This window comes from Lontra canadensis, unplaced genomic scaffold, assembly GCF_010015895.1.
Source record: "Lontra canadensis isolate GAN:19392208 unplaced genomic scaffold, GSC_riverotter_1.0 scaffold88, whole genome shotgun sequence".
NCBI classification, from domain to species: domain Eukaryota; kingdom Metazoa; phylum Chordata; class Mammalia; order Carnivora; family Mustelidae; genus Lontra; species Lontra canadensis.
In genome coordinates, this window is record NW_022631082.1 from 4,115,394 (window position 1) to 4,131,724 (window position 16,331).

Below are 16,331 nucleotides of genomic sequence, written 5' to 3' on the forward strand. Positions count from 1 at the left end.
AAAATGGAATGGAGGTCATTTTAGATGGCAGACAGAGTGTCATTTTGAAGCTCCCTAGGAGGGAGGTCTCCGACTTGGCCATCTCTATTTCCCTGGAATGTAGCAAATTATCTGGCTCATGGGGGCTTCAAACCACAGTGGATAGAGATGTAACAGTGAGACAGGAAGGGAGTTTTGCTTTTTCCTGAGCAAAACAATGCCCCCTGTGAATATGCAAGATAGATACTGAGAAGAATAATAGTTTTAGTAGACATTTGAACCAGCCTATCACCTTGGTCAGAATTGGCACCCAAAAGGTGCCCAAAGGGTGGGGCCCATACTCCTTGGTAACTAGGGAGACAGTATGAATCCCCCCACTGATGGGATATCTCCACCTGGCCTGACACACCCTTGTATTTGGGCTTTATTACCTGGGGCAGGTTTCTGGGACTTGTTTTTGAGTAAGTCTCTTGGGGGAAGGAGGGCAGGGACAGTTTAAGGGTTAAACAACAAGGTTATTGTTTAACATGGATGGAAGCCTCTGGCTAAATAGGTCTTTACACTATTCACTCCTCTACTGATGTTTAATCGGATTTTTGTGAGTTGTATGAGTTTTTATGTGTTTTGGATATTAACCCCTTATCAGATAGATGATTTGAAAATATTTCTCCCACAATCCATAGACAGTGTTTTCATTTATTTGTTTCTTTTGCTAGGCAGAATTTGTTTAGTTTGATGTAGTCCCACGTACTAATTTCCCTTTTGTTGCTTGTGTTTTTGGCATTATATCGGGAAATTTATTGCCATGACCGATATCAATGAGTGTTTTCTCCATTTCCTTCTAGAAGTTTTACAGTTTTAGAGAGGTAACTAGAATCTTAACACATCACTATATCACATTATTAGAGTATTCTGGATTTCACTATATAGTTACCTTTATCTATATGTTTTGTGATTTCATATTATGAATTAGCATTCTTTTAAAAAAAGATTTTATTTATTTACTTGACAGAGGGAAAGAGATCACAAGCAGACAGAGAGGCAGGCAGAGAGAGAGGGGGAAGCAGGCTCCCCACCGAGCAGAGAGCCTGATGCAGGGCTCAATCTCAGGACCCTGAAATCATGACCTGAGCCAGAAGGCAGAGGCTTAACCCACTGAGCCACCCAGGGGCCCCATGAATTAGCATTCTTTCATTTCATCTTGAAGAGTTCCTTTCAGCATTTTTTTTTTTTTAAAGGCAGGCCTAGTGGTGATGTATACACTCAGCTTTTATTTGTCTCGGTAAGTCTTTCTCCCTCTTTCTCTCTAAAGAGTAACTTTGCTGGATGACTTATACTTGGTTAGTGATTTTCTCTTCCAGCTATGTGACTCTGTCATCCCATTCTGCCCTGGCTCATAAAGTTTCTGCTGAGAAATCTACTGATAGCTTTATGGGGTTTCCCTTGTAACTTACATGCTTCTTTCCTCTTGCTGCTTTTAGGATTCTCTCTTTGTGATTTCTGACAGTTTTATTATAATGTGTCTTGGAGAGGATCTCTTTAGGTTGAGTTTGTTTGATGACCCATGAGCTTCATGAACTTGGATATCCCAATCATTTCCTAGATTTGAGAAGTTCTCAACCATTACTTCTTTAAATAAGATTTCAGCCCCTTCTGGGGGAAAAAAAAAAGATTTCTTTTCCTTCTGCAACTCCAATTCCAGATTCATAAATTAATCCTTTTGATGGTACACTATAGACCACTTCATCTCTTCTCACTCTTTTTAATCCTTTTTCCTTTATTCTCTTCTGACAGAGTAGTTTCAAAATTCCTGTTTTCTGCTTCATAGGTTCTTTCTTCTGCTTGGTCCTTTCTACTGTGGATATTTTCTATTGCATTTTTAACCTCATTCACTGTATTCTTCAGTACCAGAAGTTTTATTTAGTTCTTTTTAATGATTTCTATCTTTTCATTAAACATTCTATTTCATTTTTATGCTGTTTTCCTGATTTCATTGATTATTTTTCTATGTTATCTTCCATCTCATTGAGTTTCTTTAAAATAGCTATTTCAAATTCTCTATCCAGTAAATGGATTTGGGATCAGTTACCAGAAGATTATTGTAATCCTTTGTTGGTATCAAGTTTCCTTGGCTTTTCATGTTCCTTAATGTTTTGCACTGCTGTCTTGTATTAAAGTAGCAGTCACCTCCTCCAGTCTTTACTAACCAATTTCAGGAGAGAAATATCTTCCACAGCCCTGCTAGGGATTCTGAGCTTCTTGAACCCACTATGGATATACCTCCATGCTCACCATTCTATTTTTGGCAGAATCTTTCAGCTTATCCAGCCATACATCAGACCAGGTCTTAACAGCCTCTGTTTTGTTTTTCCAAAAGTGATGTGAAAGCTCAAGTTTGTGGTCTCTCCCTGGCCTGCAGAATTGGGCAGCTTTCTGTGCATGTTCACTAGCTGTCTGCCAGAGTTTACCTTTACTGCCACCTTTGGGGTCACACACAGGGAGCAAGTGGTTAGGAGTTGTGTGTTTGGGTGAGGCACACAGAACACTTGGGGGTATCCCCAGGTGAGCCATTTTCAGCAGTTCTTGGGTGGGCTTCTGGAGGGAGTCATCAGTGCACCTTGTAGGACCTCCAGGAGTACCAGTGAATCTGCCAATGCATCCAAAATCCTTACACCGTACAAACTCATATTTGCTCTAATGGTGTGCTGAAACTTCTCCTCTGGAAACCTGGACTTTCACAGGTGATCTCTTAACCATGTGTCATCATCTAAGACAGTATTTTCCAGGGGCTCCTACACAGTGGCCAAGACAGGCTAGAGCTGGTTTATGGACCACTGCAGGTCCATACCTGGGACTAAGTTCTGTCTACATATTACCAGATGCACAGGTGGGACAGACTCCTACCAGGTCCCTAGGTGTATAGTTCCAGATCCCACTGCTCCCATTAAGGTACTTTTGCCTATAGATAGATGCCAAATTATCACTGGCGGGGAAGTAGAGGGAGAAAAACGAGGGGCCTCTTCTACTACAATGCTGACATCATTCTCCTTTGATTTCTAGAGATTCCATTTAGATACAGCTTTTAGGAACATGCTGTTGCCTAAAAGGCTCTACACACCTAGACCCTTCCCTACTCCATGAGCAAAGCAGAAGGAAATTGCTCAGACCTGCTTACAAGGCCCAGGCAGACGAAAGCCAACAAAGTGGTTGAAGTCATTCTGCTGGGCCCACATCAGACACGTGATGCTAGCCCACAGGTGTTGTAGGATTATGTCATAGACACCTGAAGATGTCGGAGCAAGAAGTTTCTAGCATGATCTCTCCTATGCAGGTTAAGAGGCTGAAGAGGCCCCTAGTGGCCCTAAGGCTTTTCCAGGACAGAGAAACAATAGAGAAAAAAGAGGACTGAGCTTAGTTCTGAGCCCTCCAAGCTGGGACCCTGGTTATGTTCCCAAGGAGTGGTAGAGTAGACTGTGGTGGATATTTGTGTAGTTATGGGGATGTCATGGCCAAGGAGGGGGAACAGTCAACAGTCTACTGGAGGCTTTGGGTGTGTCTCAATGACAGAAGGGGCCCAGGAAATGGAACTTTGAAAGGTGATTCACTTCCTTGGTGACAGACCCTCAATAGGACTTAGAACTCTCATCACCAGACACCCACATTCTAGAGACATCCCCCTCATTCAGCTCACTTGACCAGAGATGCTCAACAGAGCAACATGTGATCCTGTTGTATCCCTATCTTCCGAGGCTCTGGCCTCAGGGGACCCAAGAGTGAGAGCCTTATTAGTTGCTGTCAACATTGGCTCAACCCTTATTTCTAACACCTCTGGCCATTCACCACAGGGTACCCTAAGGTAACACAGGCCAGCCCAGAACAGGTCAGTCCAGACCAAGCCACAATTGTGATCCCACCAGGGAAGTCCCACATGCCTTACCCCTTCCTATGTGCGGTGGGGGGAAGGTGGGGGGAAGGCAGGAAACGAGGAGGGTGCCTGCCTGGGCAGGAACATGTTGTTAGATGTAGGAGACCTGGCAATCTGTCACGCCCATACCCCAGGTCATGGCTGGCAGGATGGAAAGGTGAGTTCTGAGGACAAGCACCTCCACCCAGATGTCAGTCCCAACTCTCAGATGTCATCCTGTTCCCTCCCTGGCTGGAGGTCTATGCAGATGCTCCCCTGGATCTTGAAAGAAGAACTTGTGGGGGGATATTCACCCTGTGGAGGAGTTTACACAGGCTCCTAGAGCCTGTTCCCCGGCTACCAGACACTGTCTTTGCAGAGCTCCTTCCAGGAGATCATGAAGGAGCTGGTGGATGGGTTCACCTACTCCATCTCCTGGGTCAGGGGGCAGGTGTGCCAGGCCACCACCGACAGCCAGGGTTGGTCTGAGGTGAGAGCGGGGACAGGAGTCTCTATAATCAGGATGCTGTGATGAATGAACAGGGCTTAGAACCCCAAATCTGGGGATTCTTCTGGGCCTTCCCAGGGCTTCTGCAGTAGTGTCATGGTCTTACTCCCAAAGGAGTCTGCACCTGCACCCACCCCCCAAGCTAGGTGGGAGGGTGCAAAGATACTCTTCACATATTTGTTTGAATATTAGAGAATAAAATTAATGTTGTTTTCACTTAAAAATAAACCACAGATATCTTGGAATTTTGGCTTTTATCTGATTCTGGGATCTCCATATTGAGGGTCTCAAAACTCCCTTTATTTTTTTTTTTAAATTTTATTTATTTATTTGAGAGAGGGAGACAGAGAGGGAGAGCACAAATTGGGGGTGGGGAAGGGTGGAGGGAGAAGCAGGGTCTCTGCTGAGCAAGGAGCCTGATGTGGGGTTCCATCCCAGGACCCTGGGATCATGACCTGAACTGAAGGCAGACACTTAACCGACTGAGCCACCCAGGTGCCTTTCAAAACTCCCTTTAATGTAAAAGAAAAACCAGTGGCTTTAAAGTCATCAGGAATCACATAGGGGTTGTCTACCCTGCATGCTGTCTCCAAACTGAGAAGGGCCTTTCCCTTCATATCGGGGGCAGACCAACCCTCAGCTTGAAGGCAGTGTCATGCAGGTCTGGTTCGGGCAGTCTCCATTCCGACCCACAGGATTGCCAGCGGCCACTTGACATGCTTAAGCCTCTGTGTTCTCATCTCTATAATGGGGATTTTGTTGGAAGACTCACTGGGACAGTGCTCTTCATACAAGCTATTAATACAGGGAGGTCTGTTGTTCCCCAGCTAACAAAATGCCTTGAAGGTACTAACTGTATAAACATACCCCCTTAATTTAAATGGTACTTCTAAAGCCTAGAACCTTTATCACTGTGGGGACTGCTGTCCTTCCTCCTGTTCACGTCCCCGAGGGCCTAGGAGTTCTTGGGTACACTCCAGAGCGTGATCTCCTTGGTGGTTCGTGGTGATGCTGCCGACATTCTGTCCCTCCTTGTCCCGCCCTCTGTGAAGATGGGTCCATCCTGAACGTGGATGAGGGCTGTAGGGTGCAGGTCCTCTAGGCAAGCATGATGGGGAAACTGGCAGAGCCAGTGGTACAGCCCTCCCCAGAAGAAACTTCCTCCACATCACCCTTTTCCTGTTCACCCGCCTGCCCTTTATGGCCACCCGGCAGATGCTGGACCAGCTGCTCACCTGGTGAGCCCCCGACCCTCTACACAGCGGTCACTCTGCCCGCTGCTCACTACACAGCCCCTGGTCACTGGTGGGGGTGGGGGTTGGTGAAGGCAGGACAGGAGGACAGGGCCTTTGGCCTCTGGGGCCCCTCAGCACTCCATGAGCCATCCTGGGAGCAGGGGCGTCATGCCCATCTTAGGGATAAGTGAGGGGAGTGTGCACATAAGCCGCTGTCCTGGTTTCCTGGGCAGAGGGAGCCCAGTGCTGCCTGACTGCAGAGCTGCGGGAGGCTGGGTCTGAGCGGGACTCAGCCTCTCCCTCAGCCCCTGCTGTCCGGGGAGTGAAGCCAGGCCCCTCCAAGTCAGGAAGCACACCAGTGGGCGAGCAACTCCTTTCTGCCCGAGGCCGCAGTCTCCCCGTCTGTCATCAGAGAGGGTTGGGCTGGAAGGTCTGGACCCGGCTCCCTTGTCCCCCTTCTCTGGAGCCCAGAGCCTGGCGCCAGGTCGGGTCCTGTCTCTGCTCGCGCCTGCCCCCTGGTGGGCCCTGGCGGTAGCGCAACAGGAGAAGCGGTGGGGAAGCCGCGTAGTGATGGGCTCGGGACTGTTTCTGATGGGATCTGCCTGTGCTGCTTTCCAGGACAAAACGATCAACTTCCTGAAAAAGGGTGAGGTCAGCAGCTGTGACCTCACTGCTGGGGCAGAGGCGTGTGGAAATCAGAGATCCTCCGGGGACGGGTCCTCGCTGGCCCCCGCCTCAGGAATAATTAGGGAGATACAGCTGCTCCAGGAGGTCGCAAATCATTACAACCTGGAGCCTGAGGAGCAGTTGGGGTCGTGGCTTCAGGCCAGGGAGCCTCTTAGCCCGGATAAGAGGGGAGGCCGGGCAGGAGTTGGGTGGGGGTAGGGTGGACTCTGTCTTCTGGTCAGCTCCAGAGAGCCTGAGACCTGGTTGCATAGCGACCCCTGGGGCTGCTGGCTCGCAATGGGTGGGACACCTGAGGTGTGTCTCCTCGTGGCTCACAGGTGCCCCCTCTTCCCCCGCCCCCGTGCTGTAGCTACAGCCCCTGCCAGTGGGTCAGCAAGATACCACGGTCCTTCGAGGCTGAGAAGAACTAGCGGTGCTGGAGCCGGGGCTGAGTGAGAAAGCAGGCCCACAGGGGCTGAATTCAGGTGCTCAGTAACACTTTGGGGTAAGGGTGGGTCTGGGGGAACCCCAGCTCCTCTGCTCACCAGTCCCATGACAGGGGATCCCCTCTCCCCTTCCTAACCATGGTTTCCTCCATCACGAACGTGGGGACGACCATGCCCCAGCTCCCTGACATCCCCGCCTCAGTGCCTGGTTCCATGTGGAAAGGGGCCATATGTGCTGTAAGTAGTAAACGTTGGAGTCGTGTTTCTGTATAGCCTGGGAGTTGTGGTGTGGTCCCTTCGCTCTCTGGGCTTTGTTTACACGTACAGAATCTCACCTTCCTCCTTGAACTAAGAACGCTTCTGGGGCATCAGCTGATTGTATGGGGAGAAGGGCCAGCCCCCGCCCCTGCTCCCGAAGGAAACCACCAACTCCCCTGCCTCTGGGGGCAGGTTCATTTCATTTCGGTGTCTTTTCATCTAGCTCAGGAGCGGAGATGGCCCCCTCCGAACTCCCGGGGTGTCGAGGTTGGATGAGGTTCCGCAGGCCGGCCGGGGGCCACTGCAATGTGCATGTTTTTAAGAACAGCACCTGCCGGGGCTGCGTTCTGCTGCAGACCAGTGACTGCCTGGCAACAGCTCTGGAAACAGAGGAACAGTTTCTGCTTCTCTTGTGGGGGTTCCTTTTGGGCACATAGTAGGAACTTGTGCTTTTCTTGTTCGGACTCTGGAACCGCATCAGCTGTAAGTGGGGAAAACCATATTGAAAAGTCAGAATGGCGGCACCTGGGTGGCTCATTCAGTTAAGCGTCTGCCTTTGGCTCAAGTCATGATCCTGGGGTCCAGGATCGAGCATCGTGTGGGGCTTCCTGCTCATTGGGGAGTTTGCTTCTCCCTCTGCCACTCACCCAGCTCGTGCTCTCGCTCCCAAATTCTTTAAAAAAGCAAAAATGAAAGAAAGGTCAGAACATGCTTGTGGAAGGGACAAGGCCAGAGAGTGGGCAGGACTTTCCATCCTCAGGCCCCTCTAGGGGCTCCCTGATCGACCCTTTACCTAGACGTGGGTCCCCTGGGAGCCTTATCCACAACCTCTGAGTTCCTTTTCCTGTTTGTTTCCAATCAGAGAGAATGATTTATGATGCAGCTTTTCGGGCTGTAGCTGGGCTGCTGTCCATAAATGTCACGGGTTCCCGTGAATTAGGGTTTCCAGGATCCCCACACTTTCTTATTCAATTCTTTTTAGGGCCAAAATTCCCTAGAGGGCCCCCTCCCCTAGGGTACGTCATGGTCCCTCCTCTCTGCCTGGGGCCTGACGGGTCAGGGGTGAGCCCTGGTTTGTCAGGATGAGGGACCAGAATCCTTGTCCGTGAATCACCCGCCATTCTCCCTTGTTGCCGAGGGTGGCTTCTGGGCCCCTGTGGTTCTGAGGTCTCTGGTCTCAACAGTCACCAGTTTCTACACTCCGTCATGTTGTTACTGATTTGTCCTAGAGAGGGGCAGCTGACCCCGAGCCTGTGTAGCTTGTAGCTCTGGGGATGGCTTGTGTTGTTTTCCACGGGCTTGTGCTGTGGTTATAGCATGGGGTGGGAGGGGGTAGCTTTCCTGTCGGAGCTTTGAAAGCTGAAGCTTGAGTGGGCAGGGGTAGGGGTGCCGCGGCGAAATGCTGTGGACAAGCCTGGACACAGGCTTACCAGCTAAAATACTGAAATGCTTCCAATCTGGGTAGTAACTATACAGCTCTGAGCTCAGCCCGAGGACCTGCCCCATGACCAGCCCCTAAAGGGTTACCACCTGACAATTTAAAGATCACGACCTGGAAACACCGAGTAAGAGCAATGCCCAGATGAATTGATTGACACACTGGGTGTCTGCCACGTTTGTGAAGGCTGCAAGGACTGCCAAGAAGTACAGCAGGCTGGCCACTGCCCGGGGTGCCTTTTCGGGATAGTCAGCAGTGAGGATGAGATGAACCCAGGTTCTGGGCAGCCCAGGCCTGTCCTGACGTGGCACCACCATCCAGGAAAGCTATTTGCGTAAGGGGAGTTGGTAAGTCTGTACCTTCTCTCCAAAGAGAAAGAAGGGCCAGGTGCCTGGGCTAATCCAGACAGAAGGCACTGGGGTTGGAAGGGCTTCTCCTGCAGGACCGTGAGGCTTCTGGGAGCAGACCCAGAGTGCAAGAATGTTCAAATCTTGTGCCTACCGTATGGCTGGGTGTGTGTGTGTGTGTGGACAGTCTTTTGCACTGTTGGGCATCCATTGGCTGATAGTGTACTGAGAAGCACCCAAAAGGGATCCACGGTTGCTGTGAGGGTCACGTATGTGCAATATTTGTGTTTTATATTTATGCAAATTAAATACACACACATACACAATACACCTTCAAACTTATCCGTAGCAGAATAAGGAAGAAACAGAATAATCAAATGAACATCTTGCAATTGATTACCTTTTCATAGCTGGTATTGATAACTACCTTCCTTACCTATTTCATATTTGGTTTGTGCTCAGCAAGCACCAAGATGGTCATGGTTTTCTCTGCCTGATGGGGAAGCCCAGTCTTTGTTCCTGATGAGCCTGGGCCATTAGTCCCATCTGGATTGGTTTCTTCTAATGTTCCAGTGACTTCAATCACAGGGCTTGGTGATACAGAGAAAACCTTAAGGAATCTCCTGATTCCAGACCCAGGCTTCCTTATCTGCACCGCAGAGCAGCCCACCAATTTTGCCTTGGAAATCCAGTACTGAAAAAAAATGTCTTTCTTTGCCTGTAAATTCAGAGGCAGTCCTAACTTCCAGTACAATGAAATCAATGTGTCTTTTTTTTTTTTTTTAAGATTTTATCTATTTGAGAGAGCACAAGTGGGTGGAGGGGCAGAGAGAGAGGGGAAGCCTACTCCCATCCGAGCAGGGAGCCTGATGCAGGGCTTGATCCTAGGACCCGCCGAAGGTAGAGGCTTAACTGAGCCAACCAGGCGCTCCATCAATCTGTCTTCTGAAGTCTAATTCCCTTATGAATTAAGCCTCTAGATCAGCAGAGCATAAGGTCACAAAGACATGCAGCAAAAACTCTGCTAGTGGACCCCTAGGGGTAACAGTGTTAACAGTGAATGATGTCTTTCCCATTTCCACCCTCAGTTACTACACTCCTGCCTCAGGGCTATGGGAAAATCTGTGCCATGTAATGGGATGCTGATTTAGAACAACTACAGCCTCCTGGAGAACATCACCCCAGCGATTGCAAGGTGTTGCAATCTGGGGGACGCTGTCACTTGCTCGTCAAAAGCCCATTCTGCTACTCTGTCAAGTCAGCTCCTTTGGCACGGTGGGAACCGTGGTGAGGTCAGTGAATTCCATGAGATCTTGTTTGTTGTCCATGCATTTCCTGTTCCGTGAGTTTCCCATCAGAAGCAATGCTGTGTAGAATATTATGATGGTGGGTAGGGCAACTGTGAGTTTGTGAGTGGCAGTTTTGACTGAAGAAATGGGTGTAGGGAAGGAAAATCTGAATCTAGAGTAAGTGTCTAACACAGTAAACCTGAAATGCTTCCCTTTCAGAGGCCAAAATAACCCAATGGAATCTTCTGCCACTCAGAGCTGGTCACCCCAGGGAATGGTGCTTTCTTAAGGACTCTGGCCTGGCCTCTCTATGCATGGAAAACTCCCATCTTACCTTCTGTTTTCCACTTTCCCCAATATAATTTGTTGGAAAACCCTCCTTTCCCCCATGCCATGGTCTAGGCACCTTTGTTGGGAATTGTTCGACCGTGTATCTGAAGGTTTATTTCTGGGCCCTAGATTCTATTCCACTGGTCTATGAGCCAGTATCCCACTGTTTCCATAGCTGTAGCTTTGTAGTAAGTTTTGAGATTAGGAAGTGTGATCCCTCCAGTTTTGGTCATCTTTTTCAAGATTGTTATCTATGCAGAATTGTTTGAGAGTTGATACGAATTTTAGGATGGATTTTTCTGTTGCTGCGAAAAAACACCATTGGAATTTTGATAGGGATTGCATTGAATGTATAGATCACTTTGGGTAGTATGGTCATTTTAACAATACAGAGTCTTCCAATCCACGATGTGGAATGTTTTCCCATTTGTTTACATTTCCTTAATATCTTTCAGCAATATTTTCTAGCTCTCAGTGTTCAAGTCTCCTGCCTCATTGGCTAAGTTTATTCCTAAGAACTTTATTCTTTTTGATGCTACTGCAGATGAATTTATTTTTTATAATTTTTTATTATGTTAGTCACCATACAGTACATCATTAGTTTTTTCTAATTATTTATTTATTTTTACCATTGTTAACATACAATGTATTATTTGTTTCAGGGGTACAGGTCTGTGAATCATCAGTCTTACACAATTCACAGCACTCATCATACTACATACCTTCCCCAGTGTCCATCACCCAGACACCCTATTCCTCCCCTGCCCCCCAGCAACCCTCAGTTTGTTTCCTGAGATTAAGAGTCTCTTATGGTTTGTCTCCCTCCCTGGTCCCAACTTGCTTCATTTTTCCCTCCCTTCCCCCCACAAATCCCCACCCACCTCAAATTCCTCATATCAGTGAGATCATGTGATAATCATCTTTCTGTGATTGACTTATTTCACTTAGCATAATACCCTCCAGTTCCATCCATGTCATTGCAAATGGCAATATTTCGTTTTTTTATGGTTGCATAGTATTCCATTGTGTGTGTGTGTGTGTACACACACACAATGGAATACTATGCAACCATAAAAAACGAAATATATATATACACACACACACATATACATATATGTGTGTGTGTGTGTGTGTGTGTGTGTATAATCTATATATATCTCACATCTTCTTTATCCATTCATCTGTTGATGGACATCTGGGCTCTTTCCATAGGTTGGCTATTGTGGACATTGCTGCTATAAACATCCAAGTGCATGTGCCCCTTCAGATCCCTACATTTGTATCTTTAGGGTAAATACCCAGTAGTGCGATTGCTGGGTCATTGGGTAGCTCTATTTTCAACTCTTTGAGGAACCTCTATACTGTTTTCCAGAATGGCAACACCAGCTTGCATTCCCACCAACAATGTAGGAGGGTTCCCCTTTCTCTGCATCCTCGCCAACACCTGTCATTTCCTGACTTGTTAATTTTAGCCATTCTGACTGGTGTGAGGTGGTATCTCACTGTAGTTTTGATTTATTTCCCTGGTGCCAAGTGATGTTGAGCACTTTTTCATGTGTCTGTTGACCATTTGGATTCTTCTTTGCAGAAATATCTGCCCACTTCTTGACTGGATTATTTGTTCTTTGGGGGTGAGAAGTTCTTTATAGATTTTGGATACTAGCCCTTTGTCTGATATGTCCTTTGCAATTATCTTCTCCCATTCTTTCAGTTGCCTTTTGGTTTTGTTGACTGTTCCTTTGCTGTGCAAAAGCTTTTTATCTCGAAGTCCCAATAGTTTATTTTTACCCTTGTTTCCCTTGCCTTTGGTGATGTTTCTAGGAAGAAGTTGCTGCAGCTGAGGTCGAAGAGGTTGCTGCCTGCGTTCACAAGGATTTTGATGGATTCCTGTCTCACATTGAGGTCTTTCATCCATTTTGAGTCTATTTTTGTGTGTGGTGTAAGGAAATGGTCCAGTTTCATTCTTCTGCATGTGACTGTCCAATTTTCCCAACACCATTTGTTAAAGAGACTGTCTTTTTTCTTTCCTGCTTTGTCAAAGATTAGTTGACCATAGAGTTGAGGGTCCATTTCTGGGCTCTCTATTCTGTTCCATTGATCTATGTGTCTGTTTTTGTGCCAGTACCATACTGTCCCAATGCTTACCGCTTTGTAGTAGACCTTGAAGTCTGGAATTGTAATGTTGCCAACTTTGATTTTCTTTTTCAACATTCCTCTAACTACTCAGAGTCTTTTCTGGTTCCATATAAATCTTAGGATTATTTGTTCCATTTCTTTGAAGAAAAGTTGATGGTATTTTGATAGGGATTTCATTACATGTGTAGATTGCTCTAGGTAGCATAGACATTTTAACAATATTTGTTCTTCCAATCCATGAGCATGGAATGTTTTTCCATTTCTTTCTTTTCTTTTTTTTCCATTTCTTCATGTCTTCCTCAGTTTCCTTCATGAGTACTGTAGTTTTCGGAGTACAGATTCTTTGCCTCTTTGGTTAGGTTTATTCCTAGGTATCTTATGGCTTATTCTTAGGTATCTTATGCAATTGTAGATGGGATCAACTCCTTAATTTCTCTTTCTTCTATCTTGTTGTTGGTGTATAGAAATGCAACTGATTTCTGTGCATTAATTTTATATCCTGAATTCCTGTATGAGTTCTATCAGTTTTGGAGTGGAATCTTTTGGGATTTCCACATAAAGTATCCTATCATCTTCAAAGAGTGGGAGTTTGACTTCTTTGCTGATTCAGATGCCTTTTATTTCTTTTTGTTGTCTGATTGCTGAGGCTAGGACTTCTAGTACTATGTTGAATAGCAGTGGTGATAGTGGACAGCCCTGCCATATTCCTGACCTTAGGGGGAAAGCTCTCAGATTTTCCCCATTGATGATAATATTTGCTGTGGGTTTTTCAGATGGCTTTGATGATATTGAGATATCTACCCTCTATCCCTCCACTGTGAAGAGTTTTGATCAAGAAAGGATGCCATACTTTGTCAAATGCTTTTTCAGCATCCATTAAAAGGATCATATGGTTCTTGTTCGTTCTTTTATTAATATATTGCATCACACTGATTGATTTGCAGATGTTGAAACAACCTTGCAGCCCAGGAATAAATCCCAGTTGGTCAAGGTGAATAATCCTTTTAATGTACTTTTGGATCCTATTGGCTAGTATTTTGATGAGAATTTTTGCATCCATGTTCATCAGGGATATTGGTCTGTAATTCTCCTTTTTGATGGGGTCTTTGTTTGGTTTTGGGATCAACGTAATGCTGACCTCATAAAATGAGTTTGGAAGTTTTCCTTCCATTTCTATTTTTTGGAACAGTTTCAGGAGAATAGGTATTGATTCTTCTTTAAATGTTAGGTAGAATTCCCCTGGGAAGCCGTCTGGCCCTGGGCTCTTGTTTTTTGGGAGATTTTTGATGACCACTTCAATCTCCTCACTGGCTATGGGTCTGTTCAGGTTTTCTATTTCTTCCTGGTTCAGTTTTGGTAGTTTATATGTCTCTAGGAATGCATCCATTTCTTCCAAATTGTCTAATTTGCTGGCACTTGGTTGCTCATAATATGTTTTTATAATTATTTGTATTTCTTTGGTGTTGGTTGTGATCTCTCCTCTTTCATTCATGATTTTATTGATTTGGGTCCTTTCTCTTTTCTTTTTGATAGATCTGGCCAGGGGTTTATCAATCTTTTAATTCTTTCAAAGAACAAGCTCCTAGTTTTGTTGATCTGTTCTACTGTTCTTTTGGTTTCTATTTCATTGATTTCTGCTCTGATGTTTATTATTTCTTTTCTCCTGCTGAGTTTAGCCTTATTTGCTGTTCTTTCTCCAGCTCCTTTAGATGTAGGGTTAGTTTGTGTGTTTGAGACCTTTCTTACTTCTTGAGAAAGGCTTATATTGCTATATACTTTCCTCTCAGGACTGCCTTTGCTTTGTTCCAAAGATTTTGAACAGTTGTGTTTCATTTTCATTTGTTTCCATTAATTTTTAAAATTATTCTTTAATTTTCTGATTGACCCATTCATTCTTTAGTAGGATGCTCTTTAGCCTCCATGTATTTGAGTTCTTTCTGACTTTCCTCTTGTGGTTGAGTTCTAGTTTTAAAACATTGTGGTCTGAAAATATTCAGGGAATGATCCCAATATTTTGGTACTGGTTGAGACCTGATTTGTGTCCAGGGATGTGATCTATTCTGGAGAATGTTCCATGTGCACTAGAGAAGAATGTGTATTCTGTTCCTTTGGGATGGAATGTTCTAAATATATCTGTGATGTCCATCTGGTCCAGTGTGTCATTTTAAGCCTTTATTTTCTTATTGATCTTTTGCTTAGATGATCTGTCCATTTCAATGAGGGGGGTGTTAAAGTTACCTATCATTACTGTATTATTGTCAATGTGTTTGATTTTGTTATTAACTGGTTTATATAATTGGCTGCTCCCATGTTAGGGGCAATGATATTCAACATTGTTAGATCTTCTTGTTGAACTGACCCTTTTAAGTAGGATATAGTGTCCTCTTATTATAGTCTTTGACCACCTAATTTATCTGCTACCCCAGCTTTCTTTTGATGTCATTTGATGTCATTAACATGGTAAATTGTTTTTCACCCCCTCACTTTAAATCTGGAGGTGTCTTTGGGTCTAAAACGAGTTTCTTGCAGACATATCAATGGGTCTCAGTTTTTTTTTTTTAATCCATTCTAATACCCTGTGTCTTTTGATTGGGGCATTTATTCCATTTACATTCAGGGTAACTATTGAAAGATAAGAATTTAGTGCCATTGTATTGTCTGTAAGGTGACTGTTACTGTATATTGTCTCTGTTCCTTTCTGGTCTGTTACTTTTAGGATCTCTTTCCGCTTAGAGGACCCCTTTCTGTATTTCCTGTAGGGCTGATTTTGTGTTTGCAAATTCTTTTAGTGTTTGTTTGTCCTGGAAGCTTTTCTCTCTCCTATTTTTAATGATGGGCTCACCAGATATAGTATTATTGGCTGCATATTTTTCTCATTTAGTGCTCCGAATGTATCATGCCAGTCCTTTCTGGCCTGCCAGGTCTTTGTGGATATGTCTGTTGCCAAACTAATATTTCTGCTGTTATATGTTACAGACATCTTGTCCTAAGCTGCTTTCAGGATTTTCTCTTTTTCACTGAGACTTGTAAATTTTACTATTAGATGACGGGATTTTGACCTATTTTTATTGATTTTTGAGGGGGGCTCTCTGTGCCTCCTGGATTTTGATGCTTGTTTCCTTCCCCAGATTAGGGAAGTTCTCTGCTATTATTTGCTCCAATATATTTTCTGCTCCTCTTTCTTTCTTCCTCTGGGATTCCAATTATTCTAATATTTTATCATCTTATGACATCACTTATCTCTTGACTTCTCCCCTTGTGGTCCAGTAGTTGTTTATCTCTCTCAGCTTCTTTATTCTCCATCATTTCTTCTATATCACTAATTCTCTCTTCTGCCTCATTTATCCTAGCAGTTAGGACCTCCATTTTTTTAACTTTTTTTTCTAAATTATTTTTATTAACATATAATGTATTATTTGCCCTGGGGTACAGGTCTGTGAATCATCAGGCTTACACATTTCATAGCACTCACCATAACACATACCCTCCACAGTGTCCATAACCCAATCACCCTCTCCTTACTCCCCCACCCCCAGCAACCCTCAGTTTGTTTTGTGAGATAAGAATCTCTTATGGTTTGTCTCCCTCCTGATCCCATCTTGTTTCATTTTTTCCCTCCCTAACCCTCCACGAACCCTGCCCTCCCTCTCAAATTCCTCATATCAGGGAAATCATATAACTGTCTTTCTGTGATTGACTTATTTCACTTAGCATAATACCCTCTAGTTCCAGCCACATCATTGCAAATGGCAAGATTTCATTTCTTTTGATGGCTGCATAGTATTCCATTACATA

General features: G+C 45.1%; 1 pseudogene; it reads right to left on the bottom strand.

The window, feature by feature from the left end:
• The window catches only part of LOC116883038, a 101,724-nt pseudogene that overhangs the window by 20,321 nt on the left and 65,072 nt on the right, over positions 1–16,331 (bottom strand).